The 26390-nt window shown below is 39.3% G+C and overlaps 1 long non-coding RNA gene across 1 annotated transcript in view; it reads right to left on the minus strand.

The window, feature by feature from the left end:
- Window positions 1–355: 355 nt before the first annotated feature.
- The window catches only part of LOC116408291, a 45106-nt gene continuing 19071 nt past the window's right edge, over window positions 356–26390 (minus strand). The window contains exons 2-3 of the long non-coding RNA XR_004220849.1: window positions 9797–9831; window positions 356–678 (exon numbers count right to left, since the gene is read on the minus strand). This is a non-coding gene — a long non-coding RNA (uncharacterized LOC116408291). The remainder of the gene's footprint in view (window positions 679–9796; window positions 9832–26390) is intronic.

Raw genomic sequence — 26390 nt, forward strand, 5'->3', positions numbered from 1 at the left:
AAGATTTAAATAATTGTGTGAAAATATTTTCTTTTAACATACTTTTTTTTTTTTTTTTACTATTAGCTGATGTATATATATATATATATATATTTATACATGTATAAATATATAACCCTTTAGTATATGAATGTTGTTGATAAGGTAAATAACATAGGAACGAAAGCACCAAATCAACCAAATTTGGACCCTTATTTGCTTTTATGAAAATGAGAAAAAACATAATTTTAGAATGAAATTTGGTCACCTTAAGTTGTCCAGAGTTTTAAAATGGCACATTTAACTTTCTGTTTGGCTGGACACACATTTTCCAGAGACTAAAGACAATGGCGCAAGTATTTTGATTTGTGTTTTTTTTAATAGTTTGTACTTATCCTGTAATCTAGCCATACAATGAGCCAGCTTTCTGCTGCCATCTCGGTCTGGAATAGCCATGTATGGGATCCAAAATGGCAGCGTCCTTGACTGATATATCAGGGATTGGAAGATATTTATTAGTCAATACCAAATTTAAACTGTACAAGGGTTGCATTATGCCATTGATATTGTCCTTTCCCTGAAGTCTGCATAGACCCCTATTATGGTCTAGTCTGATATTTGGCCTGGGGCTAAAAAAGTGGATCAATCTGATTTGACTTCCAGCCTGGGTGAGCAGATCAGGGTTACAAGTTGATATTCCTGTGTATGGCAAAGAGAAAGCAAAATGGGCACAATCAATATACAGTATATGGTTGTTACGTTCTGGCCTCTATACATTTTTTACACAAATAAAGAGAGAGGCCAACCAATCAGTTGGTGTCTGGACTGCTACTGTGGGTGTATGAGAGAGTGGGGGTAAATTGGGGTGACACCATAAAAAATAGGGTGAGTTCACATGTCTGAGATGACTAAATATTCAGTATTGCCAAGGCAGCATGTTATTGTTGCTGGGAAAGGCTGGCACCAATAAACAAGTGTCACGCTTGACATCCCTCTATTTGATAGCAATTTGGCTACAGCTAAAAAGGGCACTTCCTGGTATTTTCAGAAACTTCTCCAGGCAATGAAACATTGCGTGAATGCCTACCGTCGGGAGCCCAGCCTTAGCCACAATAAAACTATGTAAATACCATCTGGCTTCATTGAAATAAAACCATGTTATCACAGAACTAAGACAAGTAGTCACGAAGACAAAGAAAACATGTTTTAAAAAGATTAACCAGATTTCTTATCTTATATACACATTAGCGTGCCAACGTTTATGGGTGGAGTATGTGTTTGTCACTAGCAACCACAAGCACATTTCACTGATGTGATAAAGACACTGTGTCCCACTCCTAGTATAGACCTGCTATGGCTTGTGAATTATTTAGTCTATGTCATCAAAGTCTCACTGGTTACTTCCCCTTTGTAGTCAATGAGATATAAGGGACTGAATTGGTAAACTATAAATCTTATGCCTATAAATTTAACTCCTTCTCTGATTTTGGTAAATATCATGTTATTATTTTAGGCAAATAAATTCAGTAATTAGTCACTGCAGAGGAATATACAGCTAAACACCAAGAGATCTGGGTAACGTTCACAAGCAAGCAGCACTGCCCTGTGTTTATTGTTGGTTTAGGTTGATCCAACAGACGGGGCCCTGATACTTTTCAGTATAATATACCACCAGTTGTAAGAGTACAGCATTCCCTCTTCTTAATGGACATTGAAACAGACTATATCCAATAAGTCCTTGCTGGTAGACTTACTTAGGGGCCCATTTACAAAACCTTGATTAAGTATTTATGAGATAAAATCGTATTTTTTCTAACTTATCGAGCATTTTGTAAAGTCCACGAAAATGTAGTTAAAATTTCAAATTTTTTTCATGGTTTTCGCTAACTTCCACAAAAAAGTCATACTTTTCACAATGACTACGACCATTTTGGAATTCATTCAAGCTTCCTTATCGTGACTCTCTTTTCGCCACGTTGGATCTGTTGAGTGCCATTGAGCCCTATGGGAGGCTTCCAAAACCAGACATTGAAGGCCTCAAAGGCAGAAAGATTTTCGTGGTTGAACGAATTTTTCGGTAAGAAAATATTGTGACTTTCGGAACTCAATATTTTTGTACAACCGATAAAAGCATTTTTGGGACATTTTGGCTGGTTTGGGTTACTCTTGTGTCCAAAATGTCAGAGCTTATCCACCCCACTCTCCTTACCTGGGTATTTGTGCTTCCTGTTGCAGACTTTATCTACACTCATCTGTGAAAGAAGCTCATGCATTTGGAATGGACTAGTAAAAATTGCACACAATGCACAGTAAAAATTAAATGTTCATTTTGCCTTCATATGAGAAAGTCATATCCAAAACAGCTGTAATGTAGCCAGAAACTTTTGGGCACTGTACAAATTATTTATATGGGGCCCCCATGAACACAATGCACAGTACCAACATTTTGGCAACGCCCCTTGTGTGTGCATAATAAACAACTAATGTTACTCTATAATAAGAGTTTAATTAATTAATGTGATAATTAGAGGCAGTTCATTAACACTCAGTGGAGTTTGCCCTTAGTTTAACCCCTTCCCACCTACCTGCCCTTGTTCTGCTCTGTCATTGCTTGATATGGAAGTTTTTGCACAGGTTATGTTAATTGCATAGATTTATGGCCCCAATAGCTAGCCAGTAGTAGTTCATAAAAAAAGGTAAAAATATAGTAAAAAATAAAGGATCAGTTGAGTTTATACGTAAGTTACGGAAGTTTTTTCTTTAAAGTAACGTACGTTTTGGCACAAGTTACATAAATTGCATAAGTGTAGGGGCCCAATGATGTTGCTGTGGCCTAATAAACAGTCATTCCCCTGCTGAAACTTCATATAGGAGACACTGATATAATTCAGTAAATAAATCCCAATATAAACAGCTGGTGTTTCACCATAATAAACAGTTCATATAAATAGTTAAAATGAATAATAAATGTGATAATAAGTCTTACTTTAAGTTGTAATTCATTGGTGGTCAATGGAATTTGCCTCTGTCTGTCCCTTCTCTGCTTTTATCTTTTACTTGTACGCTAATTTCCTAAGATTCTCGGCAAGTTACGTCAGTTTATTGCCAAAGTTAATTTGCGCAAGATTTGGCGTAACATCATACGTAACTTACACAATTTGTGTAACTTTTGGCGAGGCGGCCGGAGCCCCCTTCCCAAGCTGATTTTCATGGGGCCCGGCACAAGTGTAACCCTCACCCCCCTTGATAGCGGCCCTGAATGTAGCGTTAAAAGATTTTTTTTGCTGAAGTAGCCACTTGGCATGGGGAACAATGGGTCCTGTTAAGCCTCAACAGGTTTGAAAGCAGAGTGACTGGCCTCAAAGCCTGAGAAAGCATGAAGTAAGGATGCAGCTGTGAGGTCTTTGTATACCAGGCTTTAGCCATTTATCAATCCCCATTCATTTACTGTAAAGTTCCCAAGATTGATAGACCTTGGTTTATACAATATCTGTTCATGTAAAATGGAAAAATCAACATGAACCAAATCAGCTGGCGCTAAACAACTTGCACATAACTAGAATCTGACTTCTGACATTAATTTACATAGGGATTTCCAATAAAATGATCCTATGAAATACCATATTCATTGCATGCCCATAGAAGTAGAATAGGTACAATGAAAACTGAAATTTCTTAAATAAGTGCCACTCATACTCATGAGAATCAGAGAGACATAAATCCAGTTTAACAATCAGTGTGCCTCCCCCTTAATAACAGGGTTGTGCAAAGATAAAATAGCAATGTAGGTTCCTGCGAGGTTAATATATATTGCTAATATATTCTAAACAATTACAGCCATTACAGTTTAATCCACTGGGTGTGAGGTTTGGCACCCAGCTTTGGCCAAGGATTCCTGTGAGAGTACTCACATTCTTTAGCAACAGCATGTTTTTAATGGTGTATAATAGAGCAATATTATTTCTTATGCAACGAGCAGCACTTTGTAATACAGTCGCCAGATGTCAAATGTAAATTACAATAACTAATTCTCTTCATCTGGCTTGGTGGAAATATGGGTGAAATTAGAAAAGCGACAGACCTGTAGCAGCACAAGTAAAAGTTCTCTCCTACTCCAGTAGCACATATCCACTGAGCAACATATCATTCCTAACGCTAGAGTTAATTGCTATGTATCACTGGGCAGGGGCAAATACTGTAATTGTCCATGAATGTGCGAATGTGGGAGTGAAAGACAGAACTCTGTCCATTAATTGGCTGATGGGACCTAACATGTACTGTATGTGTGCTCTTGGTTTGTTTGTGCACTGTGAATCCTATGATCCCAGGGGTGGCCTTTAGTAAAATGGCAATTTTCTATTTACTATTACCCAATGGCACATACTACTAAAAAAGTATATTTTTATAAAAATGGTTTCTTTAGATGAAGCAGGGTTTTATATATGAGTTCTTTTATGCAAGATATTTTTATAGAGACCTGCATTGATTGAGGGTATAGTTTTTCTTTTAACAGATGAGATATCCCTTTAAAGTTATCAAATGTATCCTGTCTTGTACAGATAAACATTTTTTTGCACGTTCAATAAATGTCTATTGTCAGTGTAGGGATGTGAGGCAAAGTAATTCATTGATTCTATCAATGAGTATAAATATCCTTACAACCTGTATTCATTATGACTTCTCTCTGGACAGTGAACATCTATAGTTGCTCATTTTGTTTTTACCTCTCACCGTGCCCATGGCCTGGCCGCTTTCTGCCTGGGCAGTGAATGGGGCACCTGAGGTTTCCTGTAACACTTATTGCAGGGTTTATCTAACTAAACTGCAATTTGTCCAGGAGTCTTGTGTCCATTTAGTTTAGATAAAGCCAAGTAGATCACCCTTTATCAGAGGTAAATAGAGGACTACAGTCTACATTTGCTCTATCATATCACTTGTTTCAATAGAGGACCTGGCCCTAACCTGGTAGATCTATCAGTAAAACTCCCCTACTGATGCTGCTGATAATCTCCCTGCATGATGGACCCCTGCATATCTGTGCCCTGGGAATCTTATAATCTAGTTTTCATGGAGTAGCTTCAGATTCTCTGTATTAAAGCTGGCCATACACACATCGATACTATCATACTCATTTCATACGATATTCAGTGCATGTATGTCGTCTTGTCGATCGGGCGGGTTAAAAGTTTTGACGTCGTCCACGCAAAATCTACGTTTAGGGCTGAATCGACTGGTGGAGGTAGAATACTTGTTGTTTCTACCTCCATATCTGGCAATTCAGCCCTCAATGTCAGTGGGGAACCAAACCAATGGTCGCAGGAAAGATTGTGTGGCCACCTTAACTCAAAAGCAAAAAGTATGTTATTAGCCCAAGCCCTTTTCATTGCACACATGTAGAACAAAGGGGTATACTGTCCCTTTGCAGATAAATGTATTCTTATCAAGGATCAGTATGGCAAGACTTACCTGTTCCACTAATCTCATTGTGGAAAATATCAGCAAACACATACTAAAAACCGTGACTCTAAAAACAAACTTGTTATTTCAAAATGTTCTGGCTGTAAATATATAATAATGAAAGGAGGAAAAGAAGCAGAAGAAGAATCAAAAACATGCCAGAAGCCATTAGGAATAAGTCATGCTGTTCTAGTTAGTGTGTGCGCCAGCCTAAACCTCTTTCCATCATCCTTTCGGGCTTGACTAAGAACTGGGTCTTCTCCTCTGACCTGATGAATACTTGGAAAATGTGACATGAAAAAAAAAGAAAAAAAAACATTAAACTTTCCATTTAAAAAAGTGTGAAAATAAAGCAGAACCAGGGAAAGAGGAGGGAAGCCACGCAGAGTCCAATATGTCATTTTACATTTCCTTTGGCTGCAGCAGCAGGAAATAATATACCCTTTATTGGGAGGTTTCTGCTTTTAAAGTAGGAAGGTGATGAATTCATTCTCGTGTTTTCCTGAACTAACAGAAAAAAGAGGAGGATTGCATTAAATGGTTTTTTCAGATCCATCTATGAAGGCTCCAAGTTAGCTATTTAACAGAGCGGATGACTTAATTCCAAAATTAAGGAAAAAAGATTCCAATCAGAATAGTTTAAAGCAGTGATCCCCAACCAGTGGCTCGGGGGCAACATGTTTCTCCCCAACCCCTTGGATGTTGCTCTCAGTGCCCCCAAACCAGGGAGTTATTTTTGAATTCCTGACTTGGGGGCAAGCTTTGGTTGAATAAAAACAAGATTTACTACCAAATAAAGCCCCCTGTAAGCTGATAGTGTGCATAGAAGCCCCTAATAGCCAATCTTAGCCCTTATTTGGCTCCTCCATGAACTTTTATGGTGCTTGTGTTGCTCTCCAAGTGTTTTTACATTTGACTGTGGCTCACGAGTAAGAAAGGTTGAGGATCCCTGGTTTAAAAGGTATATTTACCCTATTAGTATACACCAGTCCAGGTGCTCTAGCCTCAAAAACCTTCAGCCCACAGGATACTCCAACACAAAATATCTTAAAAATGAGAAAACACTAAGCTGGCACTAAAAGTGCGCGCAACATTTTCGCTGTTTTGCAAATCTTTTCAAAAACAAATTTTTCAGTGAAACCGGACAGATTCACTCATCACTACCTAATAGCTGAAGGAGGAGTGCGTATTTTGTCCCCATGCACAGCTATTTTCAAATGTTTGCTTTCATTTTTCTCTGGGTTGCTAGACTGGGATATACCAGCCCATGTTCCTATATAGCCTGTATCAGCTAAACTGAGTTGCAAAAGAAGAGGAGGAAAAATCTCATGAAACTCTAAAACTGTCAATTTACTGGGATAAAACTGGCTGGTTATGGTAAAGCTAACAAATCATATTATACCATGATGGGGTAAAATTTAGTTTTGGAACCTTTAAGCCATATCTTTGTAATATATCTGTATTAATATTTAAAGCATACCTATGGGACAGATTCATCAAAGTACGAGTTCGAATCCTGAAATGGGTAAAATTCAGATTAGATACAATAATTTCTGATGATCGGAAATGTCCCGAAAATGCTTATGAAAAAATCGTATTAGTCACGATAATATCGTATTGTCGATCCGAAAGTCACAAAATTTTCGTATCCGAATGATCGTAAGCAGCGGGAAAACCTTTCTGACTTTGATCCTTCTGTGCATGATTTTGGAAGCCTCCCATAGGGCTCAATGGCACTCTGCAGCTCCAACCTGGCCCAAGGAAAGTCTCCCATAGGGCTCAATGGCACTCTGCAGCTCCAACCCGGCCCAAGGAAAGTCTCCCATAGGGCTCAATGGCACTCTGCAGCTCCAACCTGGCCCAAGGAAAGTCTCCCATAGGGCTCAATGGCACTCTGCAGCTCCAACCTGGCTCAAGGAAAGTCTCCCATAGGGCTCAATGGCACTCTGCAGCTCCAACCCGGCCCAAGGAAAATCTCCCATAGGGCTCAATGGCACTCTGCAGCTCCAACCTGGCCCAAGGAAAGTCTCCCATAGGGCTCAATGGCACTCTGCAGCTCCAACCTGGCCCAAGGAAAGTCTCCCATAGGGCTCAATGGCACTCTGCAGCTCCAACCCGGCCCAAGAAAAGTCTCCCATAGGGCTCAATGGCACTCTGCAGCTCCAACCTGGCCCAAGGAAAGTCTCCCATAGGGCTCAATGGCACTCTGCAGCTCCAACCTGGCCCAAGGAAAGTCTCCCATAGGGCTCAATGGCACTCTGCAGCTCCAACCTGGCCCAAGGAAAGTCTCCCATAGGGCTCAATGGCACTCTGCAGCTCCAACCCGGCCCAAGGAAAGTCTCCCATAGGGCTCAATGGCACTCTGCAGCTCCAACCTGGCCCAAGGAAAGTCTCCCATAGGGCTCAATGGCACTCTGCAGCTCCAACCCGGCCCAAGAAAAGTCTCCCATAGGGCTCAATGGCACTCTGCAGCTCCAACCTGGCCCAAGGAAAGTCTCCCATAGGGCTCAATGGCACTCTGCAGCTCCAACCTGGCCCAAGGAAAGTCTCCCATGGGGCTCAATGGCACTCTGCAGCTCCAACCCGGCCCAAGGAAAGTCTCCCATAGGGCTCAATGGCACTCTGCAGCTCCAACCTGGCCCAAGGAAAGTCTCCCATAGGGCTCAATGGCACTCTGCAGCTCCAACCTGGCCCAAGGAAAGTCTCCCATGGGGCTCAATGGCACTCTGCAGCTCCAACCCGGCCCAAGGAAAGTCTCCCATGGGGCTCAATGGCACTCTGCAGCTCCAACCCGGCCCAAGGAAAGTCTCCCATAGGGCTCAATGGCACTCTGCAGCTCCAACCTGGCCCAAGGAAAGTCTCCCATAGGGCTCAATGGCACTCTGCAGCTCCAACCTGGCCCAAGTAAAGTCTCCCATAGGGCTCAATGGCACTCTGCAGCTCCAACCCGGCCCAAGGAAAGTCTCCCATAGGGCTCAATGGCGCTCTGCAGCTCCAACCTGGCCCAAGGAAAGTAATGATACTGAAGCTTGAATGAATCCAAAACCTTCGTACTCAATACGATTTTGCCGCAAAGTACAAAAGAGTCGAGCAACTTCACAGAAAAAAACGCAGAAAATACTCACAGTTCTATACATTAGAAAAAATAAGAATTTTTTGTATTCGGAAGCAATCATACTTAAATAAATGATAAATGTGCCCCTACGAGTTTCAAATGTTGTATTTGTTTTTGCATAATCAAGTAGATATATATTTAAATAAGAATAGATAAACCATCACACCTACTATCCAATATAAACATCAGTTCAACACAATAAAATAAAAATAATATAACATAGAATAAAATCATTTGTCCCTCTCAAACTAGAATATGAAAAGGGGGGGGGCTCACATACATAAATTGGTATCGAAAGTGAATGGCAGACACCATATAAAATCTGCACATACAGTAAATATATAGATAATGTCAGTAAGGAGCAGGTTTATCAAAATGTGAGATTAGAGTTCACTGTAAAAAAATTCATCCTCTTTGTGTTCATTCCTAAGGGATTTTAGAAGTATATTTATCAAATGGTAAACTTTTACTTCCACCTAGTAATAAATATGAATGAATAGAAAATGGGTGATTTTTTTCTGTGGTGAACTCTAATCTCACATTTTGAGAAATCTGCTCCTTAAGGTGGCCATACACCAGCAGATCCGCTCGCTTGGCGATGTCGCCAAGCGAGCGGATCTTCCCCCGATATCCCCACCTACGGGTGGGCGATATCGGGGACCATTTAGGTAAAAAAAAAAATAATCCGATCGTTTGGCCCTGGGGCCAGACGATCGGATTATGTGGGCGGCAATGGGGCAGTCGGATCGGGGACCGCATCAACGAGCCGATGCGGTCCCCGATCCGACCAGATTTTCTAACCTGGCCGATCGAGATCTGGCCAATTTCAGGCCAGATATCGGTCGGCCAGGCCGCTCTGCTCTCCCCATACACGGGCCGATTAGCTGCCGAATCGGTCCAAGGGACCGATATCGGCAGCTATAGTCGGCCCGTGTATGGCCACCTTTAGTCTAGAAGGGCAAACTGAGGTGTTAACTTAAATCTCTTTTTAATATTCACAGCTCTGTTAGATTCTAACTGACTCCATAAAATAACAAATGGTTTGACCATAAACGGTAGAAAACATCAATGCTTAATTCTCTACATTTAAGACTAACAGGCTCAGAAGAGGACATTTTTTAGATAAGATTTCTGGTATCCAAGGGCGACGCATTCTAAACTGTTGATCTCTCCAATTCTCAGTATAAATATTTATTAAAATGATTTTAGGATAGTAATAGTTGTTTGATAGTGATTGGTACCTACCTTTTTAAAGGGGATGGATATCGGAAGTAGATCTCCTAAAAAAAGATATAAGAAATTTTAGAAGGTTTATTTATGTCTGGTTCCTCAATTATCTGGTAACTTTCAAACAATGTTCATTTATGGCCCAAATATTCTTTAGTTGAAATGATGGAGAATAGATACATCTATCATTTTCTCTAAGATCATATAAAGATCTAATAGAATGCCTAACAAAAGTTATAGAATCTCTGGAGTCTCTTGGAGTCTATGGGGCTGATTTATTAATCCACGAATCCGAATGGGTATTTTTTGTGATTTTTTCGTCGCCATTACGTCTTTTTCGTAAATTGTCGCGACTTTTTCGTAGCCGTTACGACTTGCGCGAATTGTCGCAACTTTTTCGTAGCCGTTACGATTTGCTCGTATATTGTCTCCCATAGGGCTCAATGGCACTCTGCAGCTCCAACCTGGCCCAAGGAAAGTCTCCCATAGGGCTCAATGGCACTCTGCATCTCCAACCCGGCCCAAGGAAAGCCTCCCATAGGGCTCAATGGCACTCTGCAGCTCCAACCTGGCCCAAGGAAAGTCTCCCATAGGGCTCAATGGCACTCTGCAGCTCCAACCTGGGCCAAGGAAAGTCTCCCATAGGGCTCAATGGCACTCTGCAGCTCCAACCTGGCCCAAGGAAAGTCTCCCATAGGGCTCAATGGCACTCTGCAGCTCCAACCTGGCCCAAGGAAAGTCTCCCATAGGGCTCAATGGCACTCTGCAGCTCCAACCTGGCCCAAGGAAAGTCTCCCATAGGGCTCAATGGCACTCTGCAGCTCCAACCTGGCCCAAGGAAAGTCTCCCATAGGGCTCAATGGCACTCTGCAGCTCCAACCTGGCCCAAGGAGACTCTCCCATAGGGCTCAATGGCATTCTGCAGCTCCAACCCGGCCCAAGGAAAGTCTCCCATAGGGCTCAATGGCACTCTGCAGCTCCAACCCGGCCCAAGGAAAGTCTCCCATAGGGCTCAATGGCACTCTGCAGCTCCAACCCGGCCCAAGGAAAGTCTCCCATAGGGCTCAATGGCACTCTGCAGCTCCAACCTGGCCCAAGGAAAGTCACGATACTGAAGCTTGAATGAATCCGAAACTTTCGTACTCGGCGCGATGGCTACGAAAAAGTCGCAACAATTCGCGCAAGTCATAACGCTACGAAAAAGTCGCGACAATTTACGAAAAAGTCGTAACGGCTACGAAAAAGTCGCAAAATACTGATCATTACGAAAAAACGCATTCGGACGCTTTTCGGACGTTCGTGGATTAGTAAATGTGCCCCTATGTCTTGATTCATATATTTATATTTTCCTTTTTCCAAAAACAGGATATATGAATGTCTGTGAAGGTTCTCATTCATCCAGGTCATGGTATATCTCTATTAATAAATCAAATCAACTGGACTTGCTGTATTTTTTCTCTTGAAGATGTTTTGCTAGGTATCCGACAGGCTCAATTCAGAACAACTTGTACAGAGATCTTGCTGGAGTTACCTCCAGAAAAATATATAAATCCTTACAGAATCAGGGAATACATTAACATACTTATGTACATCAGGTGAGTATCTAATCTCAAAGCAATAAATCCACCAGTGACTGTCAGATTGTAGCTGCAAGGTGTGCAAAACTGACAGAAATGTGACACCGCACTTCATAAATAATCTGCTGAAGAATTTCTTTACAAAGTGTGTTGGTTTTAGGTTAATCTTTTTGTATCCAGTATAAAAGTATTACCTGTATATAGCTATACACCAATATACAGACTTATAAGGTGTGCCTATGATATAACCCCTAGAGTAGAGCTTTTCTAGAGTTGTGGGTTCAAGAGCTCCTGCATACCAGGAACATTGCGCTTTCAGCCTGCCTCAGCGTTCCCGAGTAGCCCCACTGTAAAAGCCAGCATCTTTCCATTATTTAATGAGGAAATAAGAGTTCATACCATATTACATTGTAAGTAGCCTTTAGACTGCACTCCATCTTCTGCTTTTGCTAGATACACAAACAAAAGTGTGTGAATTTCATAAAATTCCAGTTAAACAACCAGTATAACCAGTTTGGACCTCTAATGTAGAGTCCACAAAATAAGAATTTATTACTACAAGTGTACAACATGCCATTCCCACTACTTTAGTTTACAGTTTTAACCTCTGGCACATTGGGCTTCTTGGAGGCTCTGCTTGGAGTGAAACTGTGTCTCTGAGCTTCCAAAACTTGCCTCCAAGCCAGAAATGTAAAAATGGCACCTACTTTGAGGCCACCGGGAGCAACATCAAAGGGGGTGGGGAGCAACCTGTTGCTCACAAACCACTAGTTGGGGATCACTAGTTTAAAGAGAAGCAATTATCCAATTATGCAAATATGGTTCAGTCCCACAGATACATGCATGGGATCCATTATCCAGAAACCTGTAATCCAGAAAGCTCTGAATTACCAGTAGGCTATCTCCCATAGACTTTATTTAATCAAATAACTCAAAACTTTTAAATGATTTCCTATTTTTCTGTAATAATAAAAACAGTACCTTGTACTTAATCCTCATTGGAAGCAAAACAATCCTATTGGTTTTAAATAATTTCGAAACGATTTTTTAGTAGACTTAAGGTATGGAGATGCAAATTAGAGGAAGACCCCTTATCTGGATAACATAAGTCACGAGAAAATACCCCTAAATTAATTGGCAGGGAAGCTGTGCGCAGCTGTTGATGTACACCAGTTATGCAACTCTCAATAAAATTAATAATAAAAAAAACAACAAAACACAAATACAAGAGTATTGTAGAAATGATACCTATATTGGCTAACAATAAAAATACATTGCAAGCTTTCGGAGCTCTAAGGCCCCTTCATCAGGCAAAATACAAATGAGAACTGAAATGGCACAACATTTATACTTCTCTCTGATCTATCAGTATAAATGTTGTGCCATTTCAGTTCTCATTTGTATTTTGCCTGATGAAGGGGCCTTAGAGCTCCGAAAGCTTGCAATGTATTTTTATTGTTAGCCAATATAGGTATAATTTCTACAATACTCTTGTATTTGTGTTTTGTTGTTTTTTTATTATTATTTTTGACACTGGCTAACACGGTACTACAGTTTTTGTTTTGTCAATAAAATTAGAAACTAAATATACAACTGAAAAAACTCAAAATAAGCGTCTAAATTAAAACAAAATAAAGTGGAACAAGTTTGACAGAAGGAATGGTTTACAAAAGCTTCACACTGCAGCCCCACCCTGCCCTCAGAGCATCTAACGTTTCTGGTGTGGCCTCCCTAGGCACTTCGTACTACAAACCTTCAGCTTGATCAAGCAAGATACCAGCACCACAGATATGCACAAATACCCTTCTTACACACACTCTGGCAAGATTCCAGTTCAAAGAATCTTAGCGGTTAAAGAACTTGCCTTGGGGTCTGCAGTGATCATTTTGCCTCGTTTCAGGAAATAAGACTTGTGAAATACTTTATTGTATATTTTATGCAAACAACACAAATGATGGTATTCTTTGAATGGAGATTAAGGGCTAGATTTACTAATCCCTAGAAAAATTCAACAAAACTTCCTGACTAGGGTGATAGCAATTCTGTCTCACAATGTTGGGCTCTTGGACTTAATTCCAGCCTGAACACTATTCTGTATGTTAACTTGTGTGGTTTATGTCTCAGAATTGCCCCTGCTCCTTTCCATGGTCCAAAAACATGTTGGTAAGTTTAATGGCTTCTGATCAACCTGATTTAAAGAACTTCATAAAAAGATTTAATACAAAAGGTTATGCTTTATACCTGGCCATATGTCACTAGCATTCTCAAGCATGCCCAACTCCCTGCCCCTTATTCATGTTCAATTATATTATACATATAATTTAAATAAAGACTCCTTCCTGAGTTTTTGTGTCAAATAAAATGGGGGGTCATTTTAATTATTTACAAGATTTACCACAATGAGTCCCAAACCCCTAAATATGACCTTCCCCCTATTGGGTGCCATTCCCAAGGCTTCCCACAAGGTTATAGGGGCTTGTCCACACCAGACACACAACCCCCCTTTTACCTCAGTAGCCCTATGCTGCTGCTGCTGAAAGAAATCCTGATTTCCAACTTGTTGGCACTACAGGAGTCCTGTTTCTCCACTCCATGGCCAAGGGCCACTTAGATGGAAGCTGTACTTTTCAATGCAGATAAATGGAGCGGAACGGATCTGCTTCTCTGCACCTGCAGAAAAAAGTTCAATTCTCCGTGTGCCCATGGCCTGAGAGAGAGCAAGTTCACTATAATTTGGCATGCCTCTACTTAGGGTTAGGACAGACTGGGCTGTAATATCCTTCCCTGAGAACTTCTCTGATCCAAATCACACACAGAGATAAGGCTGAAAGGTTTATTTGCAGGATACTGTACCATTATATTAAGTGCATACATACAGCCTACCAGCCAGGAGTAACTTCACATAATGTTACAGATTGGTTGGTCTCTTAGCTGGTGGGGATCCGCACTTATGTGGAAGTTTCTTTAGAGTCCTGAGAACCCTTTGGCTTCCGTGCCCTAAAAGATCATGCTTTGCTCTTCAGAGTACACTTTTCTGCCACTGAGGTTCCCTACAAAAATTCAGCACAGTAAGGGATCTTAGAGCACAGGACAACTCCTCCTTCCAGCACAGAGACAACACAGAGGATGAGACAGGTATTCACAGCATCCTTATATCTCCACACAGAACAACCCTTTCAATGGCTTGACTATGACCTTTCAGCTAGGCCAACCCTTGTTCCCTATGGGGAAGGCTACATGCACCCTTCTAGGAGGAAACACTGTGCCCGAGAGTGACCCCCTATTGCCACCCACAGTTGAACGCATAGGATATCTGCCCTTTATAAAATTCGGATAAAGAGATATGAAGTACAGGATTAAGACTGGGATAGGTGGGGTTGTCAATGCAATACAAGAAAAAGAAAAATGAAAAAGACCTCCCTAACACATTCTGTGCTTAGCTGGAAAGGTACCAAACCTAATGAAGGGACAGGAACTGAGTCATTTGATGTGACATAGCATACTGACAATATAATTATCAAAATCATATGGGTCATCATTTTTCCTGTGGTTTAGATAATCTAACCCTTTTGTGAATATTAAGCGTATTTCCTGAAACCCTGAAGGCAGATTACAAAGCTATAAAGAGAAAAATATGTAAGTTTGGCAATAACTACATAACAATTTAGTAAGCCAGCCGAAGGTTAGAAACATATATGCCCTTAGGTACCCAGAGGGGCGGCAACATTGTGTAACTTTGTAGTACAGGTATGGGATACTTTATCTGGAAACTCATTACCCATAAAGCTCCATATTACAGAAAGGACATCTCCCATAGACTGCATTTTAACCAAATTTTTAAAAATTATATTTTTTTAAATTATTTCCTTTTTTCCTGTAATAATAAAACAGTACCTTGTACTTGATCCCAACTAAGATATAATTACCCCTTATTGGGGGCAGAACAGCCCTATTGGGTTTATTTAATGGTTAAATGATTCCCTTTTCTCTGTAATAATAAAACAGTACCTGTACTTGATCCCAACTAAGATATAATTACCCCTTATTGGGGGCAGAACAGCCCTATTGGGTTTATTTAATGGTTAAATGATTCCCTTTTCTCTGTAATAATAAAACAGTACCTGTACTTGATCCCAACTAAGATATAATTACCCCTTATTGGGGGCAGAACAGCCCTATTGGGTTTATTTAATGGTTAAATGATTCCCTTTTCTCTGTAATAATAAAACAGTACCTGTACTTGATCCCAACTAAGATATAATTACCCCTTATTGGGGGCAGAACAGCCCTATTGGGTTTATTTAATGGTTAAATGATTCCCTTTTCTCTGTAATAATAAAACAGTACCTGTACTTGATCCCAAATAAGATATAATTATTCCTTATTGGAGGCAAAACAATCCTATTGGGTGAGAAAGTGGTCATAGTCACACATACTGTATAAATATTCATTCCATTTGCAATTCAGTGCTAAGTTGGTTCAAAAGAGATAAGAGCAAAGACCTATTTAAAAGGAGGATTGTCTATTTGCCTACATATCTACATGTCTATATGTCTGGTTTCAGCTCATTGGTTTCAATGCTGCAGTTTAGACATAGTATTGTTTTAGTATACCTACTAGTCAGTGTCAATATTACTACATATACTATATGTCTATTATCTTTCTAATGTGCAGTAGTGTCCACTATTTCCTCAGTGCTTTTGTTGACTTTTTAAATATATGTGCACTTTGGTAATCTTGTTAATCAATAGCCATGGTCATGCCATGTCATATACTTTCTGGCAATAATATGCCCTGACTTGGGACTTCTAAACATGGTCTGAGTGCTTCTTTCAAGTTGTCCATTGAAGCCAACAGTTCCCAGAACCTCATTCAACCTAGAAATAGCTTGGGAGGTCCCCAGACAGGTCTCCCAATAACTGTCAAATACAGGATAGTACAACTATACATAGTGACACAATAGCTTTCCCTTAGCTGAAGTCCTCCCTTGTCTGTACAGAGCGGCAGGAAGGGAATGGGCTAGGTGTGGTTGCTTGATGACTCCCCTGAATTACACAAAATCATTCTTTTTCCTATCTCAGCCTGCTTCCTTTTGCCCAAGGCTTTAAATCCACAGTTTGTTCTTGGAACCATTCAACAATGTAGTCAGTGTTGACTTAATTACACTAAACCTGTTCTAACTTTCAATTAATTTTGTTGCATGCCAGTGAAGTAAACACAAAATGATTATGCTACCTACGCACAACTGATCCAGCTATGTCCATGGGCAGGAATTAATTAGATGGATTCATTTTTCACCTCAATATGACATTGCCCTCACATGCTTTGTTTATCATTGCTTTTTGGGTCAGGGGTGTCTTCAGGGGGCCAGTTGTTTCTAAGTGAAAAAAATGATACAAACATGCTCCAGTATGGTGAAGACACTGGTGAAGAACATCCATTCTAAAGGCATAGCTGACTAAATATTAAGATAATGCAATATGTGAGGAGATGCTCAGTTCATTCAGACAGATTCACTGTACCTTTGCTCCTACATTTGCACTATGTTTATAGATGAACCTCACTGAGTTTGGTTAGAACTTTCCAGCTATGAGCTGGCACAAAGAGTAGTGTTAAGTAGAGCTATGAGAAAATAATGGGTCCATTATTATATACAGTACCTAGAATGGTTCCTGTAGTTTTATGTGTAGTAACAAGGGAAATATTTTGCAGAGTCTGTGTTATAAATGAATCATAATAATAATAATAAGATCTTTATTTCTTCATTCATAAACCTGCATGCATGTCATTTAGCGATCAGCTGTCAAAATAGTGCCACTGAAGCCAAATCAATGATAAATGCACAGTGGAAGATAAAGTAGAGTAAGTATAAGTCAATCAAGTTCAACCCCTATAAAACCTCAGTGCACATATCTACACATACTTGCACAGACCTTATCATACACACATACGTATATAATTATATATACCAATACCTAAACTAACTAACTGTAGATCTTAAGATCACAATAGCCTTGGATATTTAATTCATCCAAGCCCCTCTTAACGGCATTAATAGAAACTGCCATCACAACATCACTAGGAAGGGCATTCCCCAACCTCACTGCCCTCACCGTGATAAACCCCCTACGCTGCTTCAAATGGAAGCTCTGTTCCTCTAATCTAAAGGGGGGGCTCTGGTGCGCTGATCATTTTTATGGGGAAAAAGAACACCCCCTATCTGCCTATAATCCCCTCTAATGTACTTGTACAGAGTAATCATGTCCCCTCGCAAGCACCATTTTTCCAGGGAAAACAACCCCAACCTCGACAGTCTAACCTCATAGTTTAAATCTTCCATCCCCTTTACCAGTTTCTCTCTCCAGCTCATAAATATCCTTCTAAAGGACTGGAGCCCAAAACTGCACTGCATACTCAAGGTGAGGCCTTACCAGAGGCAAAAGTATGTTTTCACCCCTCGATTTAATGCCCTTTTATGAAAGACAGTACTTTTTTTTGCTTTAGTAGCCACTGCCTAGAGTTATACATCTTTTTTCCACAAAAATTCCCAGATCCTTCTCTTTTAAAGGAACAGTAACACCAACAAATGAAAGTGTTTTAAAGTAATTAAAATATAATGTACTGTTACCCTGCACTTGTAAAACTGGTGTGTTTATACAGAAATGCTACTGTAGTTTATATAAATACCCAGCTGTGTAGCCATGGGGGCAGCCATTCAAACTGGGAAAAAAGGAGAAAAGGCACAAGTTACATAGCAGATAATGGATAAGTTCTGTAGAGTAGAATGCTAAGTAATCTGTGCCTTTTCTCCTTTGAATGGCTGCCCCCATGTGCAACAGCAGCTGTGTTTATATAGTCAAACACACCAGTTGTACCAGTGCAGAGCAACAGTACATTATACTGTAATTACTTTTATACACTTTTGGTGTTACTGTTCCTTTTAGGACAGAATTTTTTTCTGCGGTGGATTTTTGCGCCCGTTTCACGAAGAAATCCGCCAATGGGGAAACACTGAAATTCACTGCAAATTCGTGCCTGGGAAAACATTTCACTTATCACTGCACATAAGCTGATACACTGAGCATTGGTTCTAGCAAGCAATATATATATGTTTTTTATATAATAAAATGCACCACATCATTAATCACTGCTCCTAATATAATAATTGAGTTGTAATTGTCTAGTTAAGAGTAATTTTCTTTGAAAGTTAAAAGCAATGTGTTTAAGAACTTTATTAGAGGCTACTCCCATAAGGCCTTGGGAAAAATGTGCACATTCTCAGTATTAAAAACTTGAGGCAACAAAACACTATATTATGCAATAAAAACAATGAGGTCACCAAACAGTGAGTTAAACAATTTCTAGCATGTTTTCAGCATCATCTCTTTTGTTTTTTAACTATGACTTATTTTTTCATGGAACAGAAAGACACAACTAGTAAATGCTGCCTATTGATTCACTGCACACAGTAAACATTACCCCCATTATTACAGAATTAGAGTTGATTACCAGAGATTGCAGAGGTAATTTTGTATACATTGTGCTTATAGGGCATGGCAGAGGGGAGACACTCCTCGAAAATCAGAGTGACCATCTTGGCCTAAAAACATAATAGGGTTGTTTCACTAAAGTGCGATAACGCATATCGCATGCTTTTTTGCGTTAAAATTGCTGCAAAAACGCGCAATTCACTAAAGTATTAATGCATGCGTGCGTTAAATCTCGCACTACCGCATGCGTTAATTTTAACGCATGTGTTAATTTACGCGCCGAAATAACACTAACGCATGATTCACAAACACTTAGACGCGCTAAATATCGCATTAGTCTATGCGAAAACTAACACCTACTTGGGGCAGGCGGTAATTATAGAAAAGTACAGTTAATGAGCTTTTGGCAACACAATATGGACTTTGCAGTGGGATTTATTCAAGTCTGTGTTGGCCCTAGAGTGATGCAGCCGCCAGTTTGCAGGGATATAGTCATTTTTAGTACAGTAATTTTCCGAAAGTAATGGCATGTATGGCTAACATGGCGTGCTTTTTTTTGCACGCGGCGATTATTTGTGCGCAATGCGTTGATTAGCACACGTTCCATCAAATACCGCACGAAAATAGTCTTCACGACTAAAATAACGCAAGCAGCATCGCGTGTAAATTAACGCAAGTATCCTTTTAGTGAATCGAGCGTTAATTCGCGAAAAATTAGATGCTAAATTTTTTTTAACGCATGCTATAAATAGCGCACGTTTTATCGACCTTTAGTGAATCGCCCCTAATGTTTCTTACAGTGAAATGTGTGCACTATATAATGGGAAGGTTGGACTGTATCGGGGTATGGGAAAAGGTGCATGTATGAAATCCTCTGAACTAATGTTTTGTTTATTTCAGAGCTAAAAGTGTGTGAGTACCAGTGGCAATGGAATTAGCCTTTAATAATCATATGGGACAGACTGTTAAATTTTAAGTAAAATGTAATTCATGGGAAGGAGGGGTCAATTTGCTAGTCAACCCCCATTGAATACAACCACAAAATATACAATTCTACTATACAGCACATGAGCTCAATCATGGGCAGATGTGAGAGGTTGCTGGAAATGGCAGTAACAGTGATACCAGGTCAGTGCTTGGTTTAGTGAAGAGAAGCACAATAAATTGTTTGCACTGGAGGCAGGCCCAGACCAAAAGATGGCTACTATTTTTTTCTTGGAGGTGCATTATTTATATGATATGAATGATCTACCCTTAAATACCAGTGTAATAGCTTTACATGTATACCAGTGCCTTCCCCATATGATATATATATATAAAGAGATGTTCTTTGGGTTTATGCTTTGGGTTTATGCACTAGCCCAAGGCTACCATATCATTTTAGCAGTAAAGATCTGTGACACAAAGTGACTTGACTTGAAAATTACTACCAAACTGAGGGGGGGGGGGGGGGTGAACTGTTCCTCGGCCAACAACTAAAATGCCTGTAGTCTCTTTTGTTATAGACCCTACTTGGCCCATGACTGATTTAATCATATTCTCCTTAGCCAGACTCTACTTTCTTCAGCAGTATTCTTTGTGGTGGGATCTCTTACTGATAATGTCTTATCTACCAAATCTGTGGTATTCCTGCCACAAGAATAGAGGTCTTATGGATCGGTGCTTGTTATAGAAGGTTACATTGTGATGCTAGGGATAGAAATTGTCTATGTGGGTCTACCGTAAAATTGTACATTATGTTTCATTATCCCTATAAACTCATAAAATGAGCTTAAATTCAACTGGTACACAAGTCAGTCAATACAGATGCTTTGATGAAAGATTACAGTCAATACCCATTTCTAAGGCCATTTAACACTATAGTCTGAAATAAATGGCCCATGAGAACAATGTGTAATGTTTAACTAAATTAAACTGAAATATTCAATATTCTATATTATATAATATAAAGTGCAAAGTTTGCTACATTTCAATTACATCACCCATAGCAAACAATCAGCAGGTAGCATTTCCTGGTCACCTGTTTAAAAGTTAAAATCAAATTAATCGCTATGGGTTACTGCTCCTGGGCAAACTTTGGGCCTTTTATTACATATTGGGGACAGTCTTATAGAAGAAAATTACTTTTATTTATAAAAATGTTTAGTACAGGTATGGGACCTGTTATCCAGAATGCTCGGGACCTGGGGTTTTCCGGATAAGGAGTCTTTCCGTAATTTGGATCTCCACAATTTAATGATGCTAAAAATAATTTAAATACTGAATAAACCCAATGGGATTAAATCTTAGTTGGGATCAAGTACAGGTACTGTTTTTTTATTATAGAGAAAAGGGAATCATTTAACCATTAAATAAACCCAATAGGACTGTTCTGCCCCCAATAAGGGGTAATTATATCTTAGTTGGGATCAAGTACAGGTACTGTTTTATTATTACAGAGAAAAGGGAATCATTTAACCATTAAATAAACCCAATAGGACTGTTCTGCCCCCAATAAGGGGTAATTATATCTTAGTTGGGATCAAGTACAGGTACTGTTTTATTATTACAGAGAAAAGGGAATAATTTAACCATTAAATAAACCCAATAGGGCTGTTCTGCCCCCAATAAGGGGTAATTATATCTTAGTTGGGATCAAGTACAGGTACTGTTTTATTATTACAGAGAAAAGGGAATCATTTAACCATTAAATAAACCCAATAGGGCTGTTCTGCCCCCAATAAGGGGTAATTATATCTTAGTTGGGATCAAGTACAGGTACTGTTTTATTATTACAGAGAAAAGGGAAATCATTTTTGAAACTCAGAATTATTTGCTTATAATGGAGTCTATGGGTGACGGGCTTTTTGTAATTCGGAACTTTCTGGATAACGGGTTTCCGGGGATCCCATACCTGTAGTTCTCTTGCTCCCCGGATCTCTGGCTAATCAACCTGAATCACTAAGCTTTATCAGAAACCATCTGACGCCTTAAGAAGTTTGGCTGAACACCATGTGAACCCCATTCCTATTACTATTCTTGTCTAAATACTTTCCCTTTTTTCTTGTATAAAAACAAACCATCAGGTACATAAATATACTTGCAAGAAAACTGCCAGAAACCTGCAATATCAAATAGAAACTTAGGTATACCTTTATTTTTAAATCTGTGTTTCAGTTAGCTAAAATTTGTGAAAGAATAGGTTTCTTGCTATTGTAAACAATCATTCATATGGCTAACCTGTGGTTATGGATTTTTCAAAAGAAAAAAATGTGCTGAAAATCAAAATTAGGCTAATTGTTGTGACACCTTCATATCACTATGCATAAGGGTTAATTATGTATTAAAATACCAAACAGGTATTCACAAAGATCCTTAAGGAGTTGCCCTGTCTCCTCCTTGCATCAATACACAACTCCACCTATTGCCTCCAGGGAAAAGGAGGGTAAACCAGAATCCAAACACACACACCCAGTGACTTTGCAACATTATATGACAATTTTAAGTCTCGGGGTTATTCTTCGGTCACAGAAATAAAATACCTTAAAAAACCCGTGGGTTGAAAACAGGACTTCACAAACTGAAACATGAAGCAGTGTTTATAGATCCTGTGTTTCATTGTGGATGTTCTTCAGGTATCTTACTGCTGTTATTTAATAAGAACTGCAAACATGGGAAAGGTTTAATACATAAGAGTGTAGCCTTATTTTTATACTCAGTAGAGATTTGTATGCTTCAGTAGGAGAATCAGTTTAGCCCTCAATTAAATCTAAGTAGGTAGTATTTCAGGGGTACCCACTTCGTATTACCGTATATACTCGAGTATAAGCTGATCCGAATATAAGCCGAGGTACCTAATTTTAAACTGGAAAAACTTATTGACTTGAGTATAAGCCTAGGGTGGGAAATGCAGGAGCTACTGCTAAGTTTCAATAATCAAATTATTTAATAAAATGACACTCAGCATGACCCCCTGTGAATTCTACATAAATATATAATGTTGGCAGCTGCAGATTAAGAGCAATCCAATGTGATTATTTCTTTATGCCTTTAAATACACATCAATGGTGTATGAACACTGAATGAATTAAACTGTGTCTGTTCAGAATTTAGAGCAGTAAAAATAATGGCATCCATTTTGTTGAACACACCTGCACACTAGCTTGTGCCCGAGTAGTTAGGGCAGTGCCGTATTATTTGTTCTACTGGCTCATGTTGTGTTTTTCTGTTATATGGACATGCTCTCTGGACTCGCACAATGCTCCCTACAAAGACGGAACACATGCTCGCTTCTGCTTCTGAGAACATTAAGGAATACACGTCGCGCACGGCGGATGCTCCGGTAAGACAGGTAATCAGCCATTGCACTTACTACTTGACTCGAGTATAAGCCGAGGATTCCTTTTTTAGCACATTTTGCGTGCTGGAAAACTCGGTTTATACTCGAGTATATACGGTACATAGAATTTCATAAAATGATCAGACTAAGGTATAAAAATACTTGTTTGTGTGAATTAAATAGCATTTACTTGAAAAATATTTCTATTGTGAAGCAGCTATTGAATCAGGTGCATTCAGCCACCTTGTAGCTATTCTCTAAATCAGGGATCCCCAACCAAAGTGTTGGTGAGCCGCACAAGCATGAAAAAAATTATTTGGTGGTGCCAAATAAGGGCTGTGATTGGCTATTTGGTAGCCCCATGTGACTGCTAGGCTGCAGTAGGCTCTTCTTGGAGTAGAACTGTGCCTCTATGCTTCTAAAACTTGACAGAAATTAAAAAATGGGCATCTACTTTAGGCCAGTGGGAGGAATATGTTGCTCATGAGCCTTTGGTTGGGGATCACCGGTCTAAACAAACACCTGGTTTCTAGTGATGAATAGAGCCCAGGTGAGTTCTTACACTCTCTGTAAGAGAGTTTGCCCATGGGCCAGACAGTTGCCTATTCTACACTGACCGTAACTAGAGGATGTAGGGGAGGAGACCTAAGATTCAGGAAATGTGGGCAGGCCTAAATGAATGCTGGGATGACAAGTGCTATAGAAGAGACACACCTACTTTCAGATTCTGTAAATGCCTGGTTTGGAGAACAATTAGAAATGAGTGATAAGTAAAGGTTTTTAACATACAACATTAATGCAATTTGGTATAGATGTTATTGTACTAATGGAATTTATTATAATAGTGAGAAAAATGGTAGGGTTTATATTTCATGACAGTTCTCCTATAAAGGAAAGCTATACTCCTGAACAATGTAGGTATCTATAAAAATATATTGCGAAAAACAGCTCAAATGTAAAACCCTGCCCCTATTTGTATTTCCATACAAATATACTTTTTTAGTATTATGTGCCATTGGGTACTCATAAATAGAAAATTGCTATATGATTCACAGAGCACACAAACAAACCAAGGCACACATACAGGTCCCACCAGCCAATTACTGGACAGAGTTCTGCCTTTTGCTCCCACACTACTTCCTGTTACAGTTAGAGCTGCATTATTTCCTGTCAGCTGATCTCTGACGGAGCACACATCACTAAATGGCGGCTCAAGGGAAAATGTAAAAGGGCAATATTTACTGATATATTTATTCCAGTTTGGTAAGATTTTTAATAGGTCCCGTGATATAATATAAACTATCTGTGAGTTAAGTATTCATTCTGGGGGTTTTGTTCTTCATTTTATTGTATTGTTCCTCATATAAAAAAACCTTTTATATGAAGCCTTTGTGATAATATTTACTCATCTCAGTTGTGTTTATTGAACATTTTTATCTGGCAATAAATATCTCAAACCAAAATGTGTAACCAATACTATGGTGTGAAATGTATAACATATTTATGTCAAATTTGTTTGTACAGGTAAAGCAATAACTTTTGAACAAAAGGCAAATCCATCAGCAGTAACACTGCTTAAATTATTTTACTATTATCCAGTGGGAGATAAAAGGGCTCCTTTTCTTGCCCCCTGTAGCCCTCCTTTATCATGGGCAGGTAAATGAGTGCATGTTTCAAGGCCTGGATTTAGACATGGCCTTCGTATAACATTATCTCAGTTAGTAACAGAATGTTTTCCAGCTCCAAACCACAGCTGCCTTTCCCTGGCTGGGTACTAAGGGCTATCCCAAACCTGAGACAAATGGTACAAGTATACTTTAATGATCCCATTTACAGGTAAGAAAAATATGGTTTAATGCTTTGGTTTAAGACATGTGATCTATAGAAATGGACGGCCCTAAACAAACAGATGAGCTAAATTCAGCTGCATATGTTCTTCTGGAGTTCTTCTATTTATTCTTTAATATGAAATCTTACTACAATATGGCATGGAAGGCAGTGGGGGTTGGTGGTTTATGCTCTGTTTCTTATTGTGAGTGCTTTGCACGTGCCGGTAAAGCTGCACAGAGGAGGCATAGTTATACTGAATGGATGACTAATAGAAGATAAGATAATATCGAGGTATCCTGATGAAAGATGAGGATGATTGATTGTACAGTAGAATTGAGCTACAGGATGCCCTGTGAGATAAGCATATGGGGTCCATACTCAGCACTACTGCACACAGCCACTGGCTGATAACTAACCTTGATTAGTTTTCTATATGATTGCTCTCAAAACATTCTTCACACCCTTTGATGGGTACCTCTACAGGCCATACCTGAAATGCAATAACTATAGTGCAACTATACAGAAGCGCATGGAGCATGTTTGGTTGCAAGAACCTTTAATAAATGGCGTCAAAATATGGAATATTTGTGGCCATTATAGTGTGACAACACGTGTGGCTGCGTTTCTAAATGGTGCTTAAAAAGAGTATATTAGCTTTTACATGGGAACAGAAATAAATGGTATGCTTCTATAACAGTGTTTGACACAATATTGAGAAATGGCTTTGTATTATTTTTCATTTCAAATTTTGGTTCTGTACGACTTGTTATCAGGAAAGCTTCCACTATTACAACATTAAATAACAGGGTCAAAAAGGGAATATTATTGAAGAGGTTTTTTTAGTTAATCTAAATGTATTTGATTTGTTCCATATTTTGGACACATCAAATAAACACCTTCAGTTTACCTAAAACTTTCATTAACAATATAATTGTCACCATATATATAATATAATATAATTGTTAGACCCTAACTAACTCTGAGGAACCCTCATACCCTCAAGTGGCTGTAACTTATGAGATAATCAGTTATAAGGATGATGTGAGGTTTAGAAAAAAAATTACAATGCTTTTTGGTTTCCTATTACTGGTTTAACTGGAAATGAACTGTGGTTTGCTTTAGTGTCGATTACAACTTCAGCATAAAACATTGTTTTTTTATTTTATTTGTTTACAGCTCATGAAACTAAATGTGGTGCTACCTTGGTCACACAAATGTATATAATTTACTATAACCAACAATTTCTTCATGTTAAAAACAGTCTTTTATTTGGCTAAAAGCACAAGTAATTGTTGGAGGACCCAGAAGGCCTATGTATAATTAGAGCTCACCACAGTCCACCAAAATGAAATTTTGTGCAGACAAGTTTGGTGCAAGGTATATAGCACAGTGTCAGG

The sequence above is a fragment of the Xenopus tropicalis genome, chromosome 1 (assembly GCF_000004195.4).
Source record: "Xenopus tropicalis strain Nigerian chromosome 1, UCB_Xtro_10.0, whole genome shotgun sequence".
NCBI classification, from domain to species: Eukaryota; Metazoa; Chordata; class Amphibia; order Anura; family Pipidae; genus Xenopus; species Xenopus tropicalis.